The sequence below is a fragment of the Ranitomeya imitator genome, unplaced genomic scaffold (genome assembly GCF_032444005.1).
Source record: "Ranitomeya imitator isolate aRanImi1 unplaced genomic scaffold, aRanImi1.pri SCAFFOLD_1447, whole genome shotgun sequence".
Classification (NCBI taxonomy): domain Eukaryota; kingdom Metazoa; phylum Chordata; class Amphibia; order Anura; family Dendrobatidae; genus Ranitomeya; species Ranitomeya imitator.
Genome location: NW_027193575.1, coordinates 1 through 21,023, shown reverse-complemented (window position 1 = coordinate 21,023; position 21,023 = coordinate 1). Strand labels below are relative to the sequence as shown.

Here is a 21,023-nt window from a genome sequence, read left to right as displayed (position 1 = left end):
CAAACATTATAATAAAATCTTAGAAACCTGTTGTAAGCAATCATTAATTTTCTGAAGAACTATCCCATTTCATTTTTTTTTTCTTATAGAATGTATGTCGTAGGGGGTGTGCCCAGTCGGCTCCAGTGGCGCAATCGGTCAGCGCGCGGTACTTATAAAGCAGTAACTGTCGAGTGATGCCGAGGTTGTGAGTTCGACCCTCACCTGGAGCATTCTATTCTTGCCTTCGTTTTGTATTTTTTACTACTGAAGTCGTTGAAACGGTTCATGATCTAGCGCCAAGATTAAGAGAGAAATTTCAACGAGATATTTGTTGTTTAAGTTTTTGTATTTTTAAAAATTGCCGCAGGTTGGACAAGTCTACTGAGTCCCACCGTAATCTGGTGTCATAATTGAAAGGGAAATGTGGAAGCTATCTATTTAGTTTTTCAGGCTTCTGGTAGTCCAATAAACTTTCCATCATCGGCATTAGTAACGTACAGTGACCCGACAAAGTTAGCCCTGGCTCTCTTGTAAAATAAAGATGCATGTGCATTCGGACGGTTTGTTTCAATTTGGAGTTCAAACTTACAAGATCGTTCGTGATAACTCAATCAAAATTGAGTGCTGCACTCTTGTGGTAACCAAAAAAAGTCTAGATTTTTAAGCTACTCCATCAAGCCCCAGTGGCCTAATGGATAAGGCACTGGCCTCCTAAGCCAGGGATTGTGGGTTCAAGTCCCATCTGGGGTGCTTGTTGATTTCCCTTTCCGACAGCTTCTCATGGAAGTTTGATGGTGCATGTGTAAACCGTTCTCCTTGTCTTGTTTCTTCGTAAATTAGTTCTTGCAAACCTCTACCCTTTACAACGATCCTTTCCATGTACTGAGAGAAGCGTTAACACGCAATTGTGTGGCGGAAAAATATTGCATCTTAATTGTTTTCATCTTATCTTCATTTATGACCCAAATAACAAAGAGTATATTTTCTAAGATATGGTTATGCTTTCAACCACACAATATTTGCAAAGATCAAAAGAAAAAAATTATAATTGAAAAAATGTAAACGGTTTTTGAAACATTTTGGACAATGTTCTTTTTTTCATATCATGTTCTTTCTTACAAAACAAAATGAGAGTAATCTTTCAATTTTTACCCTGGCCATTGGGAACATTTTGGACTCAAACATCCTGCCGTTCTCCTAAATATCAGAGGTATGGTTACAAAGACTGACAACACCTCTGTACGCAGCTGTTAACACAGGATCTAGGAATCACAAAAGGTGATGTCACAGATGACCCTGCAGCCCCTGAATTCAGAAGAATTTTTTATATCGTCAATGTCTGTTCATTGCAGCAAATGTACGTGCGCATTTCCAGATCCAAAAAAAAACAGGATGTTTGAGTCTAAAATGACCCGGCGTCCAGTGTCTAAATTTCTCGTTTTCATTTTTAATAAAGATCGTGATATGGTAAAATATATATTGTCAAACATTATAATAAAATCTTAGAAACCTGTTGTAAGCAATCATTAATTTTCTGAAGAACTATCCCATTTCATTTTTTTTTTCTTATAGAATGTATGTCGTAGGGGGTGTGCCCAGTCGGCTCCAGTGGCGCAATCGGTCAGCGCGCGGTACTTATAAAGCAGTAACTGTCGAGTGATGCCGAGGTTGTGAGTTCGACCCTCACCTGGAGCATTCTATTCTTGCCTTCGTTTTGTATTTTTTACTACTGAAGTCGTTGAAACGGTTCATGATCTAGCGCCAAGATTAAGAGAGAAATTTCAACGAGATATTTGTTGTTTAAGTTTTTGTATTTTTAAAAATTGCCGCAGGTTGGACAAGTCTACTGAGTCCCACCGTAATCTGGTGTCATAATTGAAAGGGAAATGTGGAAGCTATCTATTTAGTTTTTCAGGCTTCTGGTAGTCCAATAAACTTTCCATCATCGGCATTAGTAACGTACAGTGACCCGACAAAGTTAGCCCTGGCTCTCTTGTAAAATAAAGATGCATGTGCATTCGGACGGTTTGTTTCAATTTGGAGTTCAAACTTACAAGATCGTTCGTGATAACTCAATCAAAATTGAGTGCTGCACTCTTGTGGTAACCAAAAAAAGTCTAGATTTTTAAGCTACTCCATCAAGCCCCAGTGGCCTAATGGATAAGGCACTGGCCTCCTAAGCCAGGGATTGTGGGTTCAAGTCCCATCTGGGGTGCTTGTTGATTTCCCTTTCCGACAGCTTCTCATGGAAGTTTGATGGTGCATGTGTAAACCGTTCTCCTTGTCTTGTTTCTTCGTAAATTAGTTCTTGCAAACCTCTACCCTTTACAACGATCCTTTCCATGTACTGAGAGAAGCGTTAACACGCAATTGTGTGGCGGAAAAATATTGCATCTTAATTGTTTTCATCTTATCTTCATTTATGACCCAAATAACAAAGAGTATATTTTCTAAGATATGGTTATGCTTTCAACCACACAATATTTGCAAAGATCAAAAGAAAAAAATTATAATTGAAAAAATGTAAACGGTTTTTGAAACATTTTGGACAATGTTCTTTTTTTCATATCATGTTCTTTCTTACAAAACAAAATGAGAGTAATCTTTCAATTTTTACCCTGGCCATTGGGAACATTTTGGACTCAAACATCCTGCCGTTCTCCTAAATATCAGAGGTATGGTTACAAAGACTGACAACACCTCTGTACGCAGCTGTTAACACAGGATCTAGGAATCACAAAAGGTGATGTCACAGATGACCCTGCAGCCCCTGAATTCAGAAGAATTTTTTATATCGTCAATGTCTGTTCATTGCAGCAAATGTACGTGCGCATTTCCAGATCCAAAAAAAAACAGGATGTTTGAGTCTAAAATGACCCGGCGTCCAGTGTCTAAATTTCTCGTTTTCATTTTTAATAAAGATCGTGATATGGTAAAATATATATTGTCAAACATTATAATAAAATCTTAGAAACCTGTTGTAAGCAATCATTAATTTTCTGAAGAACTATCCCATTTCATTTTTTTTTTCTTATAGAATGTATGTCGTAGGGGGTGTGCCCAGTCGGCTCCAGTGGCGCAATCGGTCAGCGCGCGGTACTTATAAAGCAGTAACTGTCGAGTGATGCCGAGGTTGTGAGTTCGACCCTCACCTGGAGCATTCTATTCTTGCCTTCGTTTTGTATTTTTTACTACTGAAGTCGTTGAAACGGTTCATGATCTAGCGCCAAGATTAAGAGAGAAATTTCAACGAGATATTTGTTGTTTAAGTTTTTGTATTTTTAAAAATTGCCGCAGGTTGGACAAGTCTACTGAGTCCCACCGTAATCTGGTGTCATAATTGAAAGGGAAATGTGGAAGCTATCTATTTAGTTTTTCAGGCTTCTGGTAGTCCAATAAACTTTCCATCATCGGCATTAGTAACGTACAGTGACCCGACAAAGTTAGCCCTGGCTCTCTTGTAAAATAAAGATGCATGTGCATTCGGACGGTTTGTTTCAATTTGGAGTTCAAACTTACAAGATCGTTCGTGATAACTCAATCAAAATTGAGTGCTGCACTCTTGTGGTAACCAAAAAAAGTCTAGATTTTTAAGCTACTCCATCAAGCCCCAGTGGCCTAATGGATAAGGCACTGGCCTCCTAAGCCAGGGATTGTGGGTTCAAGTCCCATCTGGGGTGCTTGTTGATTTCCCTTTCCGACAGCTTCTCATGGAAGTTTGATGGTGCATGTGTAAACCGTTCTCCTTGTCTTGTTTCTTCGTAAATTAGTTCTTGCAAACCTCTACCCTTTACAACGATCCTTTCCATGTACTGAGAGAAGCGTTAACACGCAATTGTGTGGCGGAAAAATATTGCATCTTAATTGTTTTCATCTTATCTTCATTTATGACCCAAATAACAAAGAGTATATTTTCTAAGATATGGTTATGCTTTCAACCACACAATATTTGCAAAGATCAAAAGAAAAAAATTATAATTGAAAAAATGTAAACGGTTTTTGAAACATTTTGGACAATGTTCTTTTTTTCATATCATGTTCTTTCTTACAAAACAAAATGAGAGTAATCTTTCAATTTTTACCCTGGCCATTGGGAACATTTTGGACTCAAACATCCTGCCGTTCTCCTAAATATCAGAGGTATGGTTACAAAGACTGACAACACCTCTGTACGCAGCTGTTAACACAGGATCTAGGAATCACAAAAGGTGATGTCACAGATGACCCTGCAGCCCCTGAATTCAGAAGAATTTTTTATATCGTCAATGTCTGTTCATTGCAGCAAATGTACGTGCGCATTTCCAGATCCAAAAAAAAACAGGATGTTTGAGTCTAAAATGACCCGGCGTCCAGTGTCTAAATTTCTCGTTTTCATTTTTAATAAAGATCGTGATATGGTAAAATATATATTGTCAAACATTATAATAAAATCTTAGAAACCTGTTGTAAGCAATCATTAATTTTCTGAAGAACTATCCCATTTCATTTTTTTTTTCTTATAGAATGTATGTCGTAGGGGGTGTGCCCAGTCGGCTCCAGTGGCGCAATCGGTCAGCGCGCGGTACTTATAAAGCAGTAACTGTCGAGTGATGCCGAGGTTGTGAGTTCGACCCTCACCTGGAGCATTCTATTCTTGCCTTCGTTTTGTATTTTTTACTACTGAAGTCGTTGAAACGGTTCATGATCTAGCGCCAAGATTAAGAGAGAAATTTCAACGAGATATTTGTTGTTTAAGTTTTTGTATTTTTAAAAATTGCCGCAGGTTGGACAAGTCTACTGAGTCCCACCGTAATCTGGTGTCATAATTGAAAGGGAAATGTGGAAGCTATCTATTTAGTTTTTCAGGCTTCTGGTAGTCCAATAAACTTTCCATCATCGGCATTAGTAACGTACAGTGACCCGACAAAGTTAGCCCTGGCTCTCTTGTAAAATAAAGATGCATGTGCATTCGGACGGTTTGTTTCAATTTGGAGTTCAAACTTACAAGATCGTTCGTGATAACTCAATCAAAATTGAGTGCTGCACTCTTGTGGTAACCAAAAAAAGTCTAGATTTTTAAGCTACTCCATCAAGCCCCAGTGGCCTAATGGATAAGGCACTGGCCTCCTAAGCCAGGGATTGTGGGTTCAAGTCCCATCTGGGGTGCTTGTTGATTTCCCTTTCCGACAGCTTCTCATGGAAGTTTGATGGTGCATGTGTAAACCGTTCTCCTTGTCTTGTTTCTTCGTAAATTAGTTCTTGCAAACCTCTACCCTTTACAACGATCCTTTCCATGTACTGAGAGAAGCGTTAACACGCAATTGTGTGGCGGAAAAATATTGCATCTTAATTGTTTTCATCTTATCTTCATTTATGACCCAAATAACAAAGAGTATATTTTCTAAGATATGGTTATGCTTTCAACCACACAATATTTGCAAAGATCAAAAGAAAAAAATTATAATTGAAAAAATGTAAACGGTTTTTGAAACATTTTGGACAATGTTCTTTTTTTCATATCATGTTCTTTCTTACAAAACAAAATGAGAGTAATCTTTCAATTTTTACCCTGGCCATTGGGAACATTTTGGACTCAAACATCCTGCCGTTCTCCTAAATATCAGAGGTATGGTTACAAAGACTGACAACACCTCTGTACGCAGCTGTTAACACAGGATCTAGGAATCACAAAAGGTGATGTCACAGATGACCCTGCAGCCCCTGAATTCAGAAGAATTTTTTATATCGTCAATGTCTGTTCATTGCAGCAAATGTACGTGCGCATTTCCAGATCCAAAAAAAAACAGGATGTTTGAGTCTAAAATGACCCGGCGTCCAGTGTCTAAATTTCTCGTTTTCATTTTTAATAAAGATCGTGATATGGTAAAATATATATTGTCAAACATTATAATAAAATCTTAGAAACCTGTTGTAAGCAATCATTAATTTTCTGAAGAACTATCCCATTTCATTTTTTTTTTCTTATAGAATGTATGTCGTAGGGGGTGTGCCCAGTCGGCTCCAGTGGCGCAATCGGTCAGCGCGCGGTACTTATAAAGCAGTAACTGTCGAGTGATGCCGAGGTTGTGAGTTCGACCCTCACCTGGAGCATTCTATTCTTGCCTTCGTTTTGTATTTTTTACTACTGAAGTCGTTGAAACGGTTCATGATCTAGCGCCAAGATTAAGAGAGAAATTTCAACGAGATATTTGTTGTTTAAGTTTTTGTATTTTTAAAAATTGCCGCAGGTTGGACAAGTCTACTGAGTCCCACCGTAATCTGGTGTCATAATTGAAAGGGAAATGTGGAAGCTATCTATTTAGTTTTTCAGGCTTCTGGTAGTCCAATAAACTTTCCATCATCGGCATTAGTAACGTACAGTGACCCGACAAAGTTAGCCCTGGCTCTCTTGTAAAATAAAGATGCATGTGCATTCGGACGGTTTGTTTCAATTTGGAGTTCAAACTTACAAGATCGTTCGTGATAACTCAATCAAAATTGAGTGCTGCACTCTTGTGGTAACCAAAAAAAGTCTAGATTTTTAAGCTACTCCATCAAGCCCCAGTGGCCTAATGGATAAGGCACTGGCCTCCTAAGCCAGGGATTGTGGGTTCAAGTCCCATCTGGGGTGCTTGTTGATTTCCCTTTCCGACAGCTTCTCATGGAAGTTTGATGGTGCATGTGTAAACCGTTCTCCTTGTCTTGTTTCTTCGTAAATTAGTTCTTGCAAACCTCTACCCTTTACAACGATCCTTTCCATGTACTGAGAGAAGCGTTAACACGCAATTGTGTGGCGGAAAAATATTGCATCTTAATTGTTTTCATCTTATCTTCATTTATGACCCAAATAACAAAGAGTATATTTTCTAAGATATGGTTATGCTTTCAACCACACAATATTTGCAAAGATCAAAAGAAAAAAATTATAATTGAAAAAATGTAAACGGTTTTTGAAACATTTTGGACAATGTTCTTTTTTTCATATCATGTTCTTTCTTACAAAACAAAATGAGAGTAATCTTTCAATTTTTACCCTGGCCATTGGGAACATTTTGGACTCAAACATCCTGCCGTTCTCCTAAATATCAGAGGTATGGTTACAAAGACTGACAACACCTCTGTACGCAGCTGTTAACACAGGATCTAGGAATCACAAAAGGTGATGTCACAGATGACCCTGCAGCCCCTGAATTCAGAAGAATTTTTTATATCGTCAATGTCTGTTCATTGCAGCAAATGTACGTGCGCATTTCCAGATCCAAAAAAAAACAGGATGTTTGAGTCTAAAATGACCCGGCGTCCAGTGTCTAAATTTCTCGTTTTCATTTTTAATAAAGATCGTGATATGGTAAAATATATATTGTCAAACATTATAATAAAATCTTAGAAACCTGTTGTAAGCAATCATTAATTTTCTGAAGAACTATCCCATTTCATTTTTTTTTTCTTATAGAATGTATGTCGTAGGGGGTGTGCCCAGTCGGCTCCAGTGGCGCAATCGGTCAGCGCGCTGGTACTTATAAAGCAGTAACTGTCGAGTGATGCCGAGGTTGTGAGTTCGACCCTCACCTGGAGCATTCTATTCTTGCCTTCGTTTTGTATTTTTTACTACTGAAGTCGTTGAAACGGTTCATGATCTAGCGCCAAGATTAAGAGAGAAATTTCAACGAGATATTTGTTGTTTAAGTTTTTGTATTTTTAAAAATTGCCGCAGGTTGGACAAGTCTACTGAGTCCCACCGTAATCTGGTGTCATAATTGAAAGGGAAATGTGGAAGCTATCTATTTAGTTTTTCAGGCTTCTGGTAGTCCAATAAACTTTCCATCATCGGCATTAGTAACGTACAGTGACCCGACAAAGTTAGCCCTGGCTCTCTTGTAAAATAAAGATGCATGTGCATTCGGACGGTTTGTTTCAATTTGGAGTTCAAACTTACAAGATCGTTCGTGATAACTCAATCAAAATTGAGTGCTGCACTCTTGTGGTAACCAAAAAAAGTCTAGATTTTTAAGCTACTCCATCAAGCCCCAGTGGCCTAATGGATAAGGCACTGGCCTCCTAAGCCAGGGATTGTGGGTTCAAGTCCCATCTGGGGTGCTTGTTGATTTCCCTTTCCGACAGCTTCTCATGGAAGTTTGATGGTGCATGTGTAAACCGTTCTCCTTGTCTTGTTTCTTCGTAAATTAGTTCTTGCAAACCTCTACCCTTTACAACGATCCTTTCCATGTACTGAGAGAAGCGTTAACACGCAATTGTGTGGCGGAAAAATATTGCATCTTAATTGTTTTCATCTTATCTTCATTTATGACCCAAATAACAAAGAGTATATTTTCTAAGATATGGTTATGCTTTCAACCACACAATATTTGCAAAGATCAAAAGAAAAAAATTATAATTGAAAAAATGTAAACGGTTTTTGAAACATTTTGGACAATGTTCTTTTTTTCATATCATGTTCTTTCTTACAAAACAAAATGAGAGTAATCTTTCAATTTTTACCCTGGCCATTGGGAACATTTTGGACTCAAACATCCTGCCGTTCTCCTAAATATCAGAGGTATGGTTACAAAGACTGACAACACCTCTGTACGCAGCTGTTAACACAGGATCTAGGAATCACAAAAGGTGATGTCACAGATGACCCTGCAGCCCCTGAATTCAGAAGAATTTTTTATATCGTCAATGTCTGTTCATTGCAGCAAATGTACGTGCGCATTTCCAGATCCAAAAAAAAACAGGATGTTTGAGTCTAAAATGACCCGGCGTCCAGTGTCTAAATTTCTCGTTTTCATTTTTAATAAAGATCGTGATATGGTAAAATATATATTGTCAAACATTATAATAAAATCTTAGAAACCTGTTGTAAGCAATCATTAATTTTCTGAAGAACTATCCCATTTCATTTTTTTTTTCTTATAGAATGTATGTCGTAGGGGGTGTGCCCAGTCGGCTCCAGTGGCGCAATCGGTCAGCGCGCGGTACTTATAAAGCAGTAACTGTCGAGTGATGCCGAGGTTGTGAGTTCGACCCTCACCTGGAGCATTCTATTCTTGCCTTCGTTTTGTATTTTTTACTACTGAAGTCGTTGAAACGGTTCATGATCTAGCGCCAAGATTAAGAGAGAAATTTCAACGAGATATTTGTTGTTTAAGTTTTTGTATTTTTAAAAATTGCCGCAGGTTGGACAAGTCTACTGAGTCCCACCGTAATCTGGTGTCATAATTGAAAGGGAAATGTGGAAGCTATCTATTTAGTTTTTCAGGCTTCTGGTAGTCCAATAAACTTTCCATCATCGGCATTAGTAACGTACAGTGACCCGACAAAGTTAGCCCTGGCTCTCTTGTAAAATAAAGATGCATGTGCATTCGGACGGTTTGTTTCAATTTGGAGTTCAAACTTACAAGATCGTTCGTGATAACTCAATCAAAATTGAGTGCTGCACTCTTGTGGTAACCAAAAAAAGTCTAGATTTTTAAGCTACTCCATCAAGCCCCAGTGGCCTAATGGATAAGGCACTGGCCTCCTAAGCCAGGGATTGTGGGTTCAAGTCCCATCTGGGGTGCTTGTTGATTTCCCTTTCCGACAGCTTCTCATGGAAGTTTGATGGTGCATGTGTAAACCGTTCTCCTTGTCTTGTTTCTTCGTAAATTAGTTCTTGCAAACCTCTACCCTTTACAACGATCCTTTCCATGTACTGAGAGAAGCGTTAACACGCAATTGTGTGGCGGAAAAATATTGCATCTTAATTGTTTTCATCTTATCTTCATTTATGACCCAAATAACAAAGAGTATATTTTCTAAGATATGGTTATGCTTTCAACCACACAATATTTGCAAAGATCAAAAGAAAAAAATTATAATTGAAAAAATGTAAACGGTTTTTGAAACATTTTGGACAATGTTCTTTTTTTCATATCATGTTCTTTCTTACAAAACAAAATGAGAGTAATCTTTCAATTTTTACCCTGGCCATTGGGAACATTTTGGACTCAAACATCCTGCCGTTCTCCTAAATATCAGAGGTATGGTTACAAAGACTGACAACACCTCTGTACGCAGCTGTTAACACAGGATCTAGGAATCACAAAAGGTGATGTCACAGATGACCCTGCAGCCCCTGAATTCAGAAGAATTTTTTATATCGTCAATGTCTGTTCATTGCAGCAAATGTACGTGCGCATTTCCAGATCCAAAAAAAAACAGGATGTTTGAGTCTAAAATGACCCGGCGTCCAGTGTCTAAATTTCTCGTTTTCATTTTTAATAAAGATCGTGATATGGTAAAATATATATTGTCAAACATTATAATAAAATCTTAGAAACCTGTTGTAAGCAATCATTAATTTTCTGAAGAACTATCCCATTTCATTTTTTTTTTCTTATAGAATGTATGTCGTAGGGGGTGTGCCCAGTCGGCTCCAGTGGCGCAATCGGTCAGCGCGCGGTACTTATAAAGCAGTAACTGTCGAGTGATGCCGAGGTTGTGAGTTCGACCCTCACCTGGAGCATTCTATTCTTGCCTTCGTTTTGTATTTTTTACTACTGAAGTCGTTGAAACGGTTCATGATCTAGCGCCAAGATTAAGAGAGAAATTTCAACGAGATATTTGTTGTTTAAGTTTTTGTATTTTTAAAAATTGCCGCAGGTTGGACAAGTCTACTGAGTCCCACCGTAATCTGGTGTCATAATTGAAAGGGAAATGTGGAAGCTATCTATTTAGTTTTTCAGGCTTCTGGTAGTCCAATAAACTTTCCATCATCGGCATTAGTAACGTACAGTGACCCGACAAAGTTAGCCCTGGCTCTCTTGTAAAATAAAGATGCATGTGCATTCGGACGGTTTGTTTCAATTTGGAGTTCAAACTTACAAGATCGTTCGTGATAACTCAATCAAAATTGAGTGCTGCACTCTTGTGGTAACCAAAAAAAGTCTAGATTTTTAAGCTACTCCATCAAGCCCCAGTGGCCTAATGGATAAGGCACTGGCCTCCTAAGCCAGGGATTGTGGGTTCAAGTCCCATCTGGGGTGCTTGTTGATTTCCCTTTCCGACAGCTTCTCATGGAAGTTTGATGGTGCATGTGTAAACCGTTCTCCTTGTCTTGTTTCTTCGTAAATTAGTTCTTGCAAACCTCTACCCTTTACAACGATCCTTTCCATGTACTGAGAGAAGCGTTAACACGCAATTGTGTGGCGGAAAAATATTGCATCTTAATTGTTTTCATCTTATCTTCATTTATGACCCAAATAACAAAGAGTATATTTTCTAAGATATGGTTATGCTTTCAACCACACAATATTTGCAAAGATCAAAAGAAAAAAATTATAATTGAAAAAATGTAAACGGTTTTTGAAACATTTTGGACAATGTTCTTTTTTTCATATCATGTTCTTTCTTACAAAACAAAATGAGAGTAATCTTTCAATTTTTACCCTGGCCATTGGGAACATTTTGGACTCAAACATCCTGCCGTTCTCCTAAATATCAGAGGTATGGTTACAAAGACTGACAACACCTCTGTACGCAGCTGTTAACACAGGATCTAGGAATCACAAAAGGTGATGTCACAGATGACCCTGCAGCCCCTGAATTCAGAAGAATTTTTTATATCGTCAATGTCTGTTCATTGCAGCAAATGTACGTGCGCATTTCCAGATCCAAAAAAAAACAGGATGTTTGAGTCTAAAATGACCCGGCGTCCAGTGTCTAAATTTCTCGTTTTCATTTTTAATAAAGATCGTGATATGGTAAAATATATATTGTCAAACATTATAATAAAATCTTAGAAACCTGTTGTAAGCAATCATTAATTTTCTGAAGAACTATCCCATTTCATTTTTTTTTTCTTATAGAATGTATGTCGTAGGGGGTGTGCCCAGTCGGCTCCAGTGGCGCAATCGGTCAGCGCGCGGTACTTATAAAGCAGTAACTGTCGAGTGATGCCGAGGTTGTGAGTTCGACCCTCACCTGGAGCATTCTATTCTTGCCTTCGTTTTGTATTTTTTACTACTGAAGTCGTTGAAACGGTTCATGATCTAGCGCCAAGATTAAGAGAGAAATTTCAACGAGATATTTGTTGTTTAAGTTTTTGTATTTTTAAAAATTGCCGCAGGTTGGACAAGTCTACTGAGTCCCACCGTAATCTGGTGTCATAATTGAAAGGGAAATGTGGAAGCTATCTATTTAGTTTTTCAGGCTTCTGGTAGTCCAATAAACTTTCCATCATCGGCATTAGTAACGTACAGTGACCCGACAAAGTTAGCCCTGGCTCTCTTGTAAAATAAAGATGCATGTGCATTCGGACGGTTTGTTTCAATTTGGAGTTCAAACTTACAAGATCGTTCGTGATAACTCAATCAAAATTGAGTGCTGCACTCTTGTGGTAACCAAAAAAAGTCTAGATTTTTAAGCTACTCCATCAAGCCCCAGTGGCCTAATGGATAAGGCACTGGCCTCCTAAGCCAGGGATTGTGGGTTCAAGTCCCATCTGGGGTGCTTGTTGATTTCCCTTTCCGACAGCTTCTCATGGAAGTTTGATGGTGCATGTGTAAACCGTTCTCCTTGTCTTGTTTCTTCGTAAATTAGTTCTTGCAAACCTCTACCCTTTACAACGATCCTTTCCATGTACTGAGAGAAGCGTTAACACGCAATTGTGTGGCGGAAAAATATTGCATCTTAATTGTTTTCATCTTATCTTCATTTATGACCCAAATAACAAAGAGTATATTTTCTAAGATATGGTTATGCTTTCAACCACACAATATTTGCAAAGATCAAAAGAAAAAAATTATAATTGAAAAAATGTAAACGGTTTTTGAAACATTTTGGACAATGTTCTTTTTTTCATATCATGTTCTTTCTTACAAAACAAAATGAGAGTAATCTTTCAATTTTTACCCTGGCCATTGGGAACATTTTGGACTCAAACATCCTGCCGTTCTCCTAAATATCAGAGGTATGGTTACAAAGACTGACAACACCTCTGTACGCAGCTGTTAACACAGGATCTAGGAATCACAAAAGGTGATGTCACAGATGACCCTGCAGCCCCTGAATTCAGAAGAATTTTTTATATCGTCAATGTCTGTTCATTGCAGCAAATGTACGTGCGCATTTCCAGATCCAAAAAAAAACAGGATGTTTGAGTCTAAAATGACCCGGCGTCCAGTGTCTAAATTTCTCGTTTTCATTTTTAATAAAGATCGTGATATGGTAAAATATATATTGTCAAACATTATAATAAAATCTTAGAAACCTGTTGTAAGCAATCATTAATTTTCTGAAGAACTATCCCATTTCATTTTTTTTTTCTTATAGAATGTATGTCGTAGGGGGTGTGCCCAGTCGGCTCCAGTGGCGCAATCGGTCAGCGCGCGGTACTTATAAAGCAGTAACTGTCGAGTGATGCCGAGGTTGTGAGTTCGACCCTCACCTGGAGCATTCTATTCTTGCCTTCGTTTTGTATTTTTTACTACTGAAGTCGTTGAAACGGTTCATGATCTAGCGCCAAGATTAAGAGAGAAATTTCAACGAGATATTTGTTGTTTAAGTTTTTGTATTTTTAAAAATTGCCGCAGGTTGGACAAGTCTACTGAGTCCCACCGTAATCTGGTGTCATAATTGAAAGGGAAATGTGGAAGCTATCTATTTAGTTTTTCAGGCTTCTGGTAGTCCAATAAACTTTCCATCATCGGCATTAGTAACGTACAGTGACCCGACAAAGTTAGCCCTGGCTCTCTTGTAAAATAAAGATGCATGTGCATTCGGACGGTTTGTTTCAATTTGGAGTTCAAACTTACAAGATCGTTCGTGATAACTCAATCAAAATTGAGTGCTGCACTCTTGTGGTAACCAAAAAAAGTCTAGATTTTTAAGCTACTCCATCAAGCCCCAGTGGCCTAATGGATAAGGCACTGGCCTCCTAAGCCAGGGATTGTGGGTTCAAGTCCCATCTGGGGTGCTTGTTGATTTCCCTTTCCGACAGCTTCTCATGGAAGTTTGATGGTGCATGTGTAAACCGTTCTCCTTGTCTTGTTTCTTCGTAAATTAGTTCTTGCAAACCTCTACCCTTTACAACGATCCTTTCCATGTACTGAGAGAAGCGTTAACACGCAATTGTGTGGCGGAAAAATATTGCATCTTAATTGTTTTCATCTTATCTTCATTTATGACCCAAATAACAAAGAGTATATTTTCTAAGATATGGTTATGCTTTCAACCACACAATATTTGCAAAGATCAAAAGAAAAAAATTATAATTGAAAAAATGTAAACGGTTTTTGAAACATTTTGGACAATGTTCTTTTTTTCATATCATGTTCTTTCTTACAAAACAAAATGAGAGTAATCTTTCAATTTTTACCCTGGCCATTGGGAACATTTTGGACTCAAACATCCTGCCGTTCTCCTAAATATCAGAGGTATGGTTACAAAGACTGACAACACCTCTGTACGCAGCTGTTAACACAGGATCTAGGAATCACAAAAGGTGATGTCACAGATGACCCTGCAGCCCCTGAATTCAGAAGAATTTTTTATATCGTCAATGTCTGTTCATTGCAGCAAATGTACGTGCGCATTTCCAGATCCAAAAAAAAACAGGATGTTTGAGTCTAAAATGACCCGGCGTCCAGTGTCTAAATTTCTCGTTTTCATTTTTAATAAAGATCGTGATATGGTAAAATATATATTGTCAAACATTATAATAAAATCTTAGAAACCTGTTGTAAGCAATCATTAATTTTCTGAAGAACTATCCCATTTCATTTTTTTTTTCTTATAGAATGTATGTCGTAGGGGGTGTGCCCAGTCGGCTCCAGTGGCGCAATCGGTCAGCGCGCGGTACTTATAAAGCAGTAACTGTCGAGTGATGCCGAGGTTGTGAGTTCGACCCTCACCTGGAGCATTCTATTCTTGCCTTCGTTTTGTATTTTTTACTACTGAAGTCGTTGAAACGGTTCATGATCTAGCGCCAAGATTAAGAGAGAAATTTCAACGAGATATTTGTTGTTTAAGTTTTTGTATTTTTAAAAATTGCCGCAGGTTGGACAAGTCTACTGAGTCCCACCGTAATCTGGTGTCATAATTGAAAGGGAAATGTGGAAGCTATCTATTTAGTTTTTCAGGCTTCTGGTAGTCCAATAAACTTTCCATCATCGGCATTAGTAACGTACAGTGACCCGACAAAGTTAGCCCTGGCTCTCTTGTAAAATAAAGATGCATGTGCATTCGGACGGTTTGTTTCAATTTGGAGTTCAAACTTACAAGATCGTTCGTGATAACTCAATCAAAATTGAGTGCTGCACTCTTGTGGTAACCAAAAAAGTCTAGATTTTTAAGCTACTCCATCAAGCCCCAGTGGCCTAATGGATAAGGCACTGGCCTCCTAAGCCAGGGATTGTGGGTTCAAGTCCCATCTGGGGTGCTTGTTGATTTCCCTTTCCGACAGCTTCTCATGGAAGTTTGATGGTGCATGTGTAAACCGTTCTCCTTGTCTTGTTTCTTCGTAAATTAGTTCTTGCAAACCTCTACCCTTTACAACGATCCTTTCCATGTACTGAGAGAAGCGTTAACACGCAATTGTGTGGCGGAAAAATATTGCATCTTAATTGTTTTCATCTTATCTTCATTTATGACCCAAATAACAAAGAGTATATTTTCTAAGATATGGTTATGCTTTCAACCACACAATATTTGCAAAGATCAAAAGAAAAAAATTATAATTGAAAAAATGTAAACGGTTTTTGAAACATTTTGGACAATGTTCTTTTTTTCATATCATGTTCTTTCTTACAAAACAAAATGAGAGTAATCTTTCAATTTTTACCCTGGCCATTGGGAACATTTTGGACTCAAACATCCTGCCGTTCTCCTAAATATCAGAGGTATGGTTACAAAGACTGACAACACCTCTGTACGCAGCTGTTAACACAGGATCTAGGAATCACAAAAGGTGATGTCACAGATGACCCTGCAGCCCCTGAATTCAGAAGAATTTTTTATATCGTCAATGTCTGTTCATTGCAGCAAATGTACGTGCGCATTTCCAGATCCAAAAAAAAACAGGATGTTTGAGTCTAAAATGACCCGGCGTCCAGTGTCTAAATTTCTCGTTTTCATTTTTAATAAAGATCGTGATATGGTAAAATATATATTGTCAAACATTATAATAAAATCTTAGAAACCTGTTGTAAGCAATCATTAATTTTCTGAAGAACTATCCCATTTCATTTTTTTTTTCTTATAGAATGTATGTCGTAGGGGGTGTGCCCAGTCGGCTCCAGTGGCGCAATCGGTCAGCGCGCGGTACTTATAAAGCAGTAACTGTCGAGTGATGCCGAGGTTGTGAGTTCGACCCTCACCTGGAGCATTCTATTCTTGCCTTCGTTTTGTATTTTTTACTACTGAAGTCGTTGAAACGGTTCATGATCTAGCGCCAAGATTAAGAGAGAAATTTCAACGAGATATTTGTTGTTTAAGTTTTTGTATTTTTAAAAATTGCCGCAGGTTGGACAAGTCTACTGAGTCCCACCGTAATCTGGTGTCATAATTGAAAGGGAAATGTGGAAGCTATCTATTTAGTTTTTCAGGCTTCTGGTAGTCCAATAAACTTTCCATCATCGGCATTAGTAACGTACAGTGACCCGACAAAGTTAGCCCTGGCTCTCTTGTAAAATAAAGATGCATGTGCATTCGGACGGTTTGTTTCAATTTGGAGTTCAAACTTACAAGATCGTTCGTGATAACTCAATCAAAATTGAGTGCTGCACTCTTGTGGTAACCAAAAAAAGTCTAGATTTTTAAGCTACTCCATCAAGCCCCAGTGGCCTAATGGATAAGGCACTGGCCTCCTAAGCCAGGGATTGTGGGTTCAAGTCCCATCTGGGGTGCTTGTTGATTTCCCTTTCCGACAGCTTCTCATGGAAGTTTGATGGTGCATGTGTAAACCGTTCTCCTTGTCTTGTTTCTTCGTAAATTAGTTCTTGCAAACCTCTACCCTTTACAACGATCCTTTCCATGTACTGAGAGAAGCGTTAACACGCAATTGTGTGGCGGAAAAATATTGCATCTTAATTGTTTTCATCTTATCTTCATTTATGACCCAAATAACAAAGAGTATATTTTCTAAGATATGGTTATGCTTTCAACCACACAATATTTGCAAAGATCAAAAGAAAAAAATTATAATTGAAAAAATGTAAACGGTTTTTGAAACATTTTGGACAATGTTCTTTTTTTCATATCATGTTCTTTCTTACAAAACAAAATGAGAGTAATCTTTCAATTTTTACCCTGGCCATTGGGAACATTTTGGACTCAAACATCCTGCCGTTCTCCTAAATATCAGAGGTATGGTTACAAAGACTGACAACACCTCTGTACGCAGCTGTTAACACAGGATCTAGGAATCACAAAAGGTGATGTCACAGATGACCCTGCAGCCCCTGAATTCAGAAGAATTTTTTATATCGTCAATGTCTGTTCATTGCAGCAAATGTACGTGCGCATTTCCAGATCCAAAAAAAAACAGGATGTTTGAGTCTAAAATGACCCGGCGTCCAGTGTCTAAATTTCTCGTTTTCATTTTTAATAAAGATCGTGATATGGTAAAATATATATTGTCAAACATTATAATAAAATCTTAGAAACCTGTTGTAAGCAATCATTAATTTTCTGAAGAACTATCCCATTTCATTTTTTTTTTCTTATAGAATGTATGTCGTAGGGGGTGTGCCCAGTCGGCTCCAGTGGCGCAATCGGTCAGCGCGCGGTACTTATAAAGCAGTAACTGTCGAGTGATGCCGAGGTTGTGAGTTCGACCCTCACCTGGAGCATTCTATTCTTGCCTTCGTTTTGTATTTTTTACTACTGAAGTCGTTGAAACGGTTCATGATCTAGCGCCAAGATTAAGAGAGAAATTTCAACGAGATATTTGTTGTTTAAGTTTTTGTATTTTTAAAAATTGCCGCAGGTTGGACAAGTCTACTGAGTCCCACCGTAATCTGGTGTCATAATTGAAAGGGAAATGTGGAAGCTATCTATTTAGTTTTTCAGGCTTCTGGTAGTCCAATAAACTTTCCATCATCGGCATTAGTAACGTACAGTGACCCGACAAAGTTAGCCCTGGCTCTCTTGTAAAATAAAGATGCATGTGCATTCGGACGGTTTGTTTCAATTTGGAGTTCAAACTTACAAGATCGTTCGTGATAACTCAATCAAAATTGAGTGCTGCACTCTTGTGGTAACCAAAAAAAGTCTAGATTTTTAAGCTACTCCATCAAGCCCCAGTGGCCTAATGGATAAGGCACTGGCCTCCTAAGCCAGGGATTGTGGGTTCAAGTCCCATCTGGGGTGCTTGTTGATTTCCCTTTCCGACAGCTTCTCATGGAAGTTTGATGGTGCATGTGTAAACCGTTCTCCTTGTCTTGTTTCTTCGTAAATTAGTTCTTGCAAACCTCTACCCTTTACAACGATCCTTTCCATGTACTGAGAGAAGCGTTAACACGCAATTGTGTGGCGGAAAAATATTGCATCTTAATTGTTTTCATCTTATCTTCATTTATGACCCAAATAACAAAGAGTATATTTTCTAAGATATGGTTATGCTTTCAACCACACAATATTTGCAAAGATCAAAAGAAAAAAATTATAATTGAAAAAATGTAAACGGTTTTTGAAACATTTTGGACAATGTTCTTTTTTTCATATCATGTTCTTTCTTACAAAACAAAATGAGAGTAATCTTTCAATTTTTACCCTGGCCATTGGGAACATTTTGGACTCAAACATCCTGCCGTTCTCCTAAATATCAGAGGTATGGTTACAAAGACTGACAACACCTCTGTACGCAGCTGTTAACACAGGATCTAGGAATCACAAAAGGTGATGTCACAGATGACCCTGCAGCCCCTGATTCAGAAGAATTTTTTATATCGTCAATGTCTGTTCATTGCAGCAAATGTACGTGCGCATTTCCAGATCCAAAAAAAAACAGGATGTTTGAGTCTAAAATGACCCGGCGTCCAGTGTCTAAATTTCTCGTTTTCATTTTTAATAAAGATCGTGATATGGTAAAATATATATTGTCAAACATTATAATAAAATCTTAGAAACCTGTTGTAAGCAATCATTAATTTTCTGAAGAACTATCCCATTTCATTTTTTTTTTCTTATAGAATGTATGTCGTAGGGGGTGTGCCCAGTCGGCTCCAGTGGCGCAATCGGTCAGCGCGCGGTACTTATAAAGCAGTAACTGTCGAGTGATGCCGAGGTTGTGAGTTCGCGACCCTCACCTGGAGCATTCTATTCTTGCCTTCGTTTTGTATTTTTTACTACTGAAGTCGTTGAAACGGTTCATGATCTAGCGCCAAGATTAAGAGAGAAATTTCAACGAGATATTTGTTGTTTAAGTTTTTGTATTTTTAAAAATTGCCGCAGGTTGGACAAGTCTACTGAGTCCCACCGTAATCTGGTGTCATAATTGAAAGGGAAATGTGGAAGCTATCTATTTAGTTTTTCAGGCTTCTGGTAGTCCAATAAACTTTCCATCATCGGCATTAGTAACGTACAGTGACCCGACAAAGTTAGCCCTGGCTCTCTTGTAAAATAAAGATGCATGTGCATTCGGACGGTTTGTTTCAATTTGGAGTTCAAACTTACAAGATCGTTCGTGATAACTCAATCAAAATTGAGTGCTGCACTCTTGTGGTAACCAAAAAAAGTCTAGATTTTTAAGCTACTCCATCAAGCCCCAGTGGCCTAATGGATAAGGCACTGGCCTCCTAAGCCAGGGATTGTGGGTTCAAGTCCCATCTGGGGTGCTTGTTGATTTCCCTTTCCGACAGCTTCTCATGGAAGTTTGATGGTGCATGTGTAAACCGTTCTCCTTGTCTTGTTTCTTCGTAAATTAGTTCTTGCAAACCTCTACCCTTTACAACGATCCTTTCCATGTACTGAGAGAAGCGTTAACACGCAATTGTGTGGCGGAAAAATATTGCATCTTAATTGTTTTCATCTTATCTTCATTTATGACCCAAATAACAAAGAGTATATTTTCTAAGATATGGTTATGCTTTCAACCACACAATATTTGCAAAGATCAAAAGAAAAAAATTATAATTGAAAAAATGTAAACGGTTTTTGAAACATTTTGGACAATGTTCTTTTTTTCATATCATGTTCTTTCTTACAAAACAAAATGAGAGTAATCTTTCAATTTTTACCCTGGCCATTGGGAACATTTTGGACTCAAACCATCCTGCCGTTCTCCTAAATATCAGAGGTATGGTTACAAAGACTGACAACACCTCTGTACGCAGCTGTTAACACAGGATCTAGAATCACAAAAGGTGATGTCACAGATGACCCTGCAGCCCCTGAATTCAGAAGAATTTTTTATATCGTCAATGTCTGTTCATTGCAGCAAATGTACGTGCGCATTTCCAGATCCAAAAAAAAACAGGATGTTTGAGTCTAAAATGACCCGGCGTCCAGTGTCTAAATTTCTCGTTTTCATTTTTAATAAAGATCGTGATATGGTAAAATATATATTGTCAAACATTATAATAAAATCTTAGAAACCTGTTGTAAGCAATCATTAATTTTCTGAAGAACTATCCCATTTCATTTTTTTTTTTCTTATAGAATGTATGTCGTAGGGGGCTGTGCCCAGTCGGCTCCAGTGGCGCAATCGGTCAGCGCGCGGGTACTTATAAAGCAGTAACTGTCGAGTGATGCCGAGGTTGTGAGTTCGACCCTCACCTGGAGCATTCTATTCTTGCCTTCGTTTTGTATTTTTTACTACTGAAGTCGTTGAAACGGTTCATGATCTAGCGCCAAGATTAAGAGAGAAATTTCAACGAGATATTTGTTGTTTAAGTTTTTGTATTTTAAAAATTGCCGCAGGTTGGACAAGTCTACTGAGTCCCACCGTAATCTGGTGTCATAATTGAAAGGGAAATGTGGAAGCTATCTATTTAGTTTTTCAGGCTTCTGGTAGTCCAATAAACTTTCCATCATCGGCATTAGTAACGTACAGTGACCCGACAAAGTTAGCCCTGGCTCTC

At 38.2% G+C, this 21,023-nt stretch overlaps 26 non-coding genes across 26 annotated transcripts; all 26 read left to right on the top strand.

Annotated features, from left to right (window-relative positions):
- The first annotated feature begins 119 nt into the window (after window positions 1–119).
- Window positions 120–212, top strand: TRNAI-UAU (transfer RNA isoleucine (anticodon UAU)). Its single transcript is given in 2 exon segments — window positions 120–157; window positions 177–212. It is a non-coding gene; the product is annotated as a tRNA-Ile (tRNA).
- A 447-nt stretch (window positions 213–659) lies between these two features.
- TRNAR-CCU (transfer RNA arginine (anticodon CCU)) lies at window positions 660–732 on the top strand. Its single transcript has one exon. It is a non-coding gene; the product is annotated as a tRNA-Arg (tRNA).
- An 852-nt stretch (window positions 733–1,584) lies between these two features.
- TRNAI-UAU (transfer RNA isoleucine (anticodon UAU)) lies at window positions 1,585–1,677 on the top strand. Its single transcript is given in 2 exon segments — window positions 1,585–1,622; window positions 1,642–1,677. It is a non-coding gene; the product is annotated as a tRNA-Ile (tRNA).
- A 447-nt stretch (window positions 1,678–2,124) lies between these two features.
- Window positions 2,125–2,197, top strand: TRNAR-CCU (transfer RNA arginine (anticodon CCU)). Its single transcript has one exon. It is a non-coding gene; the product is annotated as a tRNA-Arg (tRNA).
- Window positions 2,198–3,049: 852 nt separating this feature from the next.
- On the top strand, window positions 3,050–3,142 carry TRNAI-UAU (transfer RNA isoleucine (anticodon UAU)). Its single transcript is given in 2 exon segments — window positions 3,050–3,087; window positions 3,107–3,142. It is a non-coding gene; the product is annotated as a tRNA-Ile (tRNA).
- A 447-nt stretch (window positions 3,143–3,589) lies between these two features.
- TRNAR-CCU (transfer RNA arginine (anticodon CCU)) lies at window positions 3,590–3,662 on the top strand. Its single transcript has one exon. It is a non-coding gene; the product is annotated as a tRNA-Arg (tRNA).
- An 852-nt stretch (window positions 3,663–4,514) lies between these two features.
- On the top strand, window positions 4,515–4,607 carry TRNAI-UAU (transfer RNA isoleucine (anticodon UAU)). The gene is given in 2 exon segments: window positions 4,515–4,552; window positions 4,572–4,607. It is a non-coding gene; the product is annotated as a tRNA-Ile (tRNA).
- A 447-nt stretch (window positions 4,608–5,054) lies between these two features.
- Window positions 5,055–5,127, top strand: TRNAR-CCU (transfer RNA arginine (anticodon CCU)). The gene has a single exon. It is a non-coding gene; the product is annotated as a tRNA-Arg (tRNA).
- Window positions 5,128–5,979: 852 nt separating this feature from the next.
- On the top strand, window positions 5,980–6,072 carry TRNAI-UAU (transfer RNA isoleucine (anticodon UAU)). Its single transcript is given in 2 exon segments — window positions 5,980–6,017; window positions 6,037–6,072. It is a non-coding gene; the product is annotated as a tRNA-Ile (tRNA).
- A 447-nt stretch (window positions 6,073–6,519) lies between these two features.
- On the top strand, window positions 6,520–6,592 carry TRNAR-CCU (transfer RNA arginine (anticodon CCU)). Its single transcript has one exon. It is a non-coding gene; the product is annotated as a tRNA-Arg (tRNA).
- A 1,393-nt stretch (window positions 6,593–7,985) lies between these two features.
- On the top strand, window positions 7,986–8,058 carry TRNAR-CCU (transfer RNA arginine (anticodon CCU)). Its single transcript has one exon. It is a non-coding gene; the product is annotated as a tRNA-Arg (tRNA).
- Window positions 8,059–8,910: 852 nt separating this feature from the next.
- On the top strand, window positions 8,911–9,003 carry TRNAI-UAU (transfer RNA isoleucine (anticodon UAU)). Its single transcript is given in 2 exon segments — window positions 8,911–8,948; window positions 8,968–9,003. It is a non-coding gene; the product is annotated as a tRNA-Ile (tRNA).
- A 447-nt stretch (window positions 9,004–9,450) lies between these two features.
- TRNAR-CCU (transfer RNA arginine (anticodon CCU)) lies at window positions 9,451–9,523 on the top strand. The gene has a single exon. It is a non-coding gene; the product is annotated as a tRNA-Arg (tRNA).
- An 852-nt stretch (window positions 9,524–10,375) lies between these two features.
- Window positions 10,376–10,468, top strand: TRNAI-UAU (transfer RNA isoleucine (anticodon UAU)). The gene is given in 2 exon segments: window positions 10,376–10,413; window positions 10,433–10,468. It is a non-coding gene; the product is annotated as a tRNA-Ile (tRNA).
- A 447-nt stretch (window positions 10,469–10,915) lies between these two features.
- Window positions 10,916–10,988, top strand: TRNAR-CCU (transfer RNA arginine (anticodon CCU)). The gene has a single exon. It is a non-coding gene; the product is annotated as a tRNA-Arg (tRNA).
- Window positions 10,989–11,840: 852 nt separating this feature from the next.
- Window positions 11,841–11,933, top strand: TRNAI-UAU (transfer RNA isoleucine (anticodon UAU)). Its single transcript is given in 2 exon segments — window positions 11,841–11,878; window positions 11,898–11,933. It is a non-coding gene; the product is annotated as a tRNA-Ile (tRNA).
- A 447-nt stretch (window positions 11,934–12,380) lies between these two features.
- TRNAR-CCU (transfer RNA arginine (anticodon CCU)) lies at window positions 12,381–12,453 on the top strand. The gene has a single exon. It is a non-coding gene; the product is annotated as a tRNA-Arg (tRNA).
- An 852-nt stretch (window positions 12,454–13,305) lies between these two features.
- TRNAI-UAU (transfer RNA isoleucine (anticodon UAU)) lies at window positions 13,306–13,398 on the top strand. Its single transcript is given in 2 exon segments — window positions 13,306–13,343; window positions 13,363–13,398. It is a non-coding gene; the product is annotated as a tRNA-Ile (tRNA).
- A 447-nt stretch (window positions 13,399–13,845) lies between these two features.
- TRNAR-CCU (transfer RNA arginine (anticodon CCU)) lies at window positions 13,846–13,918 on the top strand. The gene has a single exon. It is a non-coding gene; the product is annotated as a tRNA-Arg (tRNA).
- An 852-nt stretch (window positions 13,919–14,770) lies between these two features.
- On the top strand, window positions 14,771–14,863 carry TRNAI-UAU (transfer RNA isoleucine (anticodon UAU)). The gene is given in 2 exon segments: window positions 14,771–14,808; window positions 14,828–14,863. It is a non-coding gene; the product is annotated as a tRNA-Ile (tRNA).
- Window positions 14,864–15,309: 446 nt separating this feature from the next.
- TRNAR-CCU (transfer RNA arginine (anticodon CCU)) lies at window positions 15,310–15,382 on the top strand. The gene has a single exon. It is a non-coding gene; the product is annotated as a tRNA-Arg (tRNA).
- An 852-nt stretch (window positions 15,383–16,234) lies between these two features.
- On the top strand, window positions 16,235–16,327 carry TRNAI-UAU (transfer RNA isoleucine (anticodon UAU)). Its single transcript is given in 2 exon segments — window positions 16,235–16,272; window positions 16,292–16,327. It is a non-coding gene; the product is annotated as a tRNA-Ile (tRNA).
- Window positions 16,328–16,774: 447 nt separating this feature from the next.
- TRNAR-CCU (transfer RNA arginine (anticodon CCU)) lies at window positions 16,775–16,847 on the top strand. The gene has a single exon. It is a non-coding gene; the product is annotated as a tRNA-Arg (tRNA).
- An 852-nt stretch (window positions 16,848–17,699) lies between these two features.
- Window positions 17,700–17,792, top strand: TRNAI-UAU (transfer RNA isoleucine (anticodon UAU)). The gene is given in 2 exon segments: window positions 17,700–17,737; window positions 17,757–17,792. It is a non-coding gene; the product is annotated as a tRNA-Ile (tRNA).
- A 447-nt stretch (window positions 17,793–18,239) lies between these two features.
- On the top strand, window positions 18,240–18,312 carry TRNAR-CCU (transfer RNA arginine (anticodon CCU)). Its single transcript has one exon. It is a non-coding gene; the product is annotated as a tRNA-Arg (tRNA).
- A 1,393-nt stretch (window positions 18,313–19,705) lies between these two features.
- Window positions 19,706–19,778, top strand: TRNAR-CCU (transfer RNA arginine (anticodon CCU)). The gene has a single exon. It is a non-coding gene; the product is annotated as a tRNA-Arg (tRNA).
- The last annotated feature ends 1,245 nt before the right edge of the window (window positions 19,779–21,023 follow it).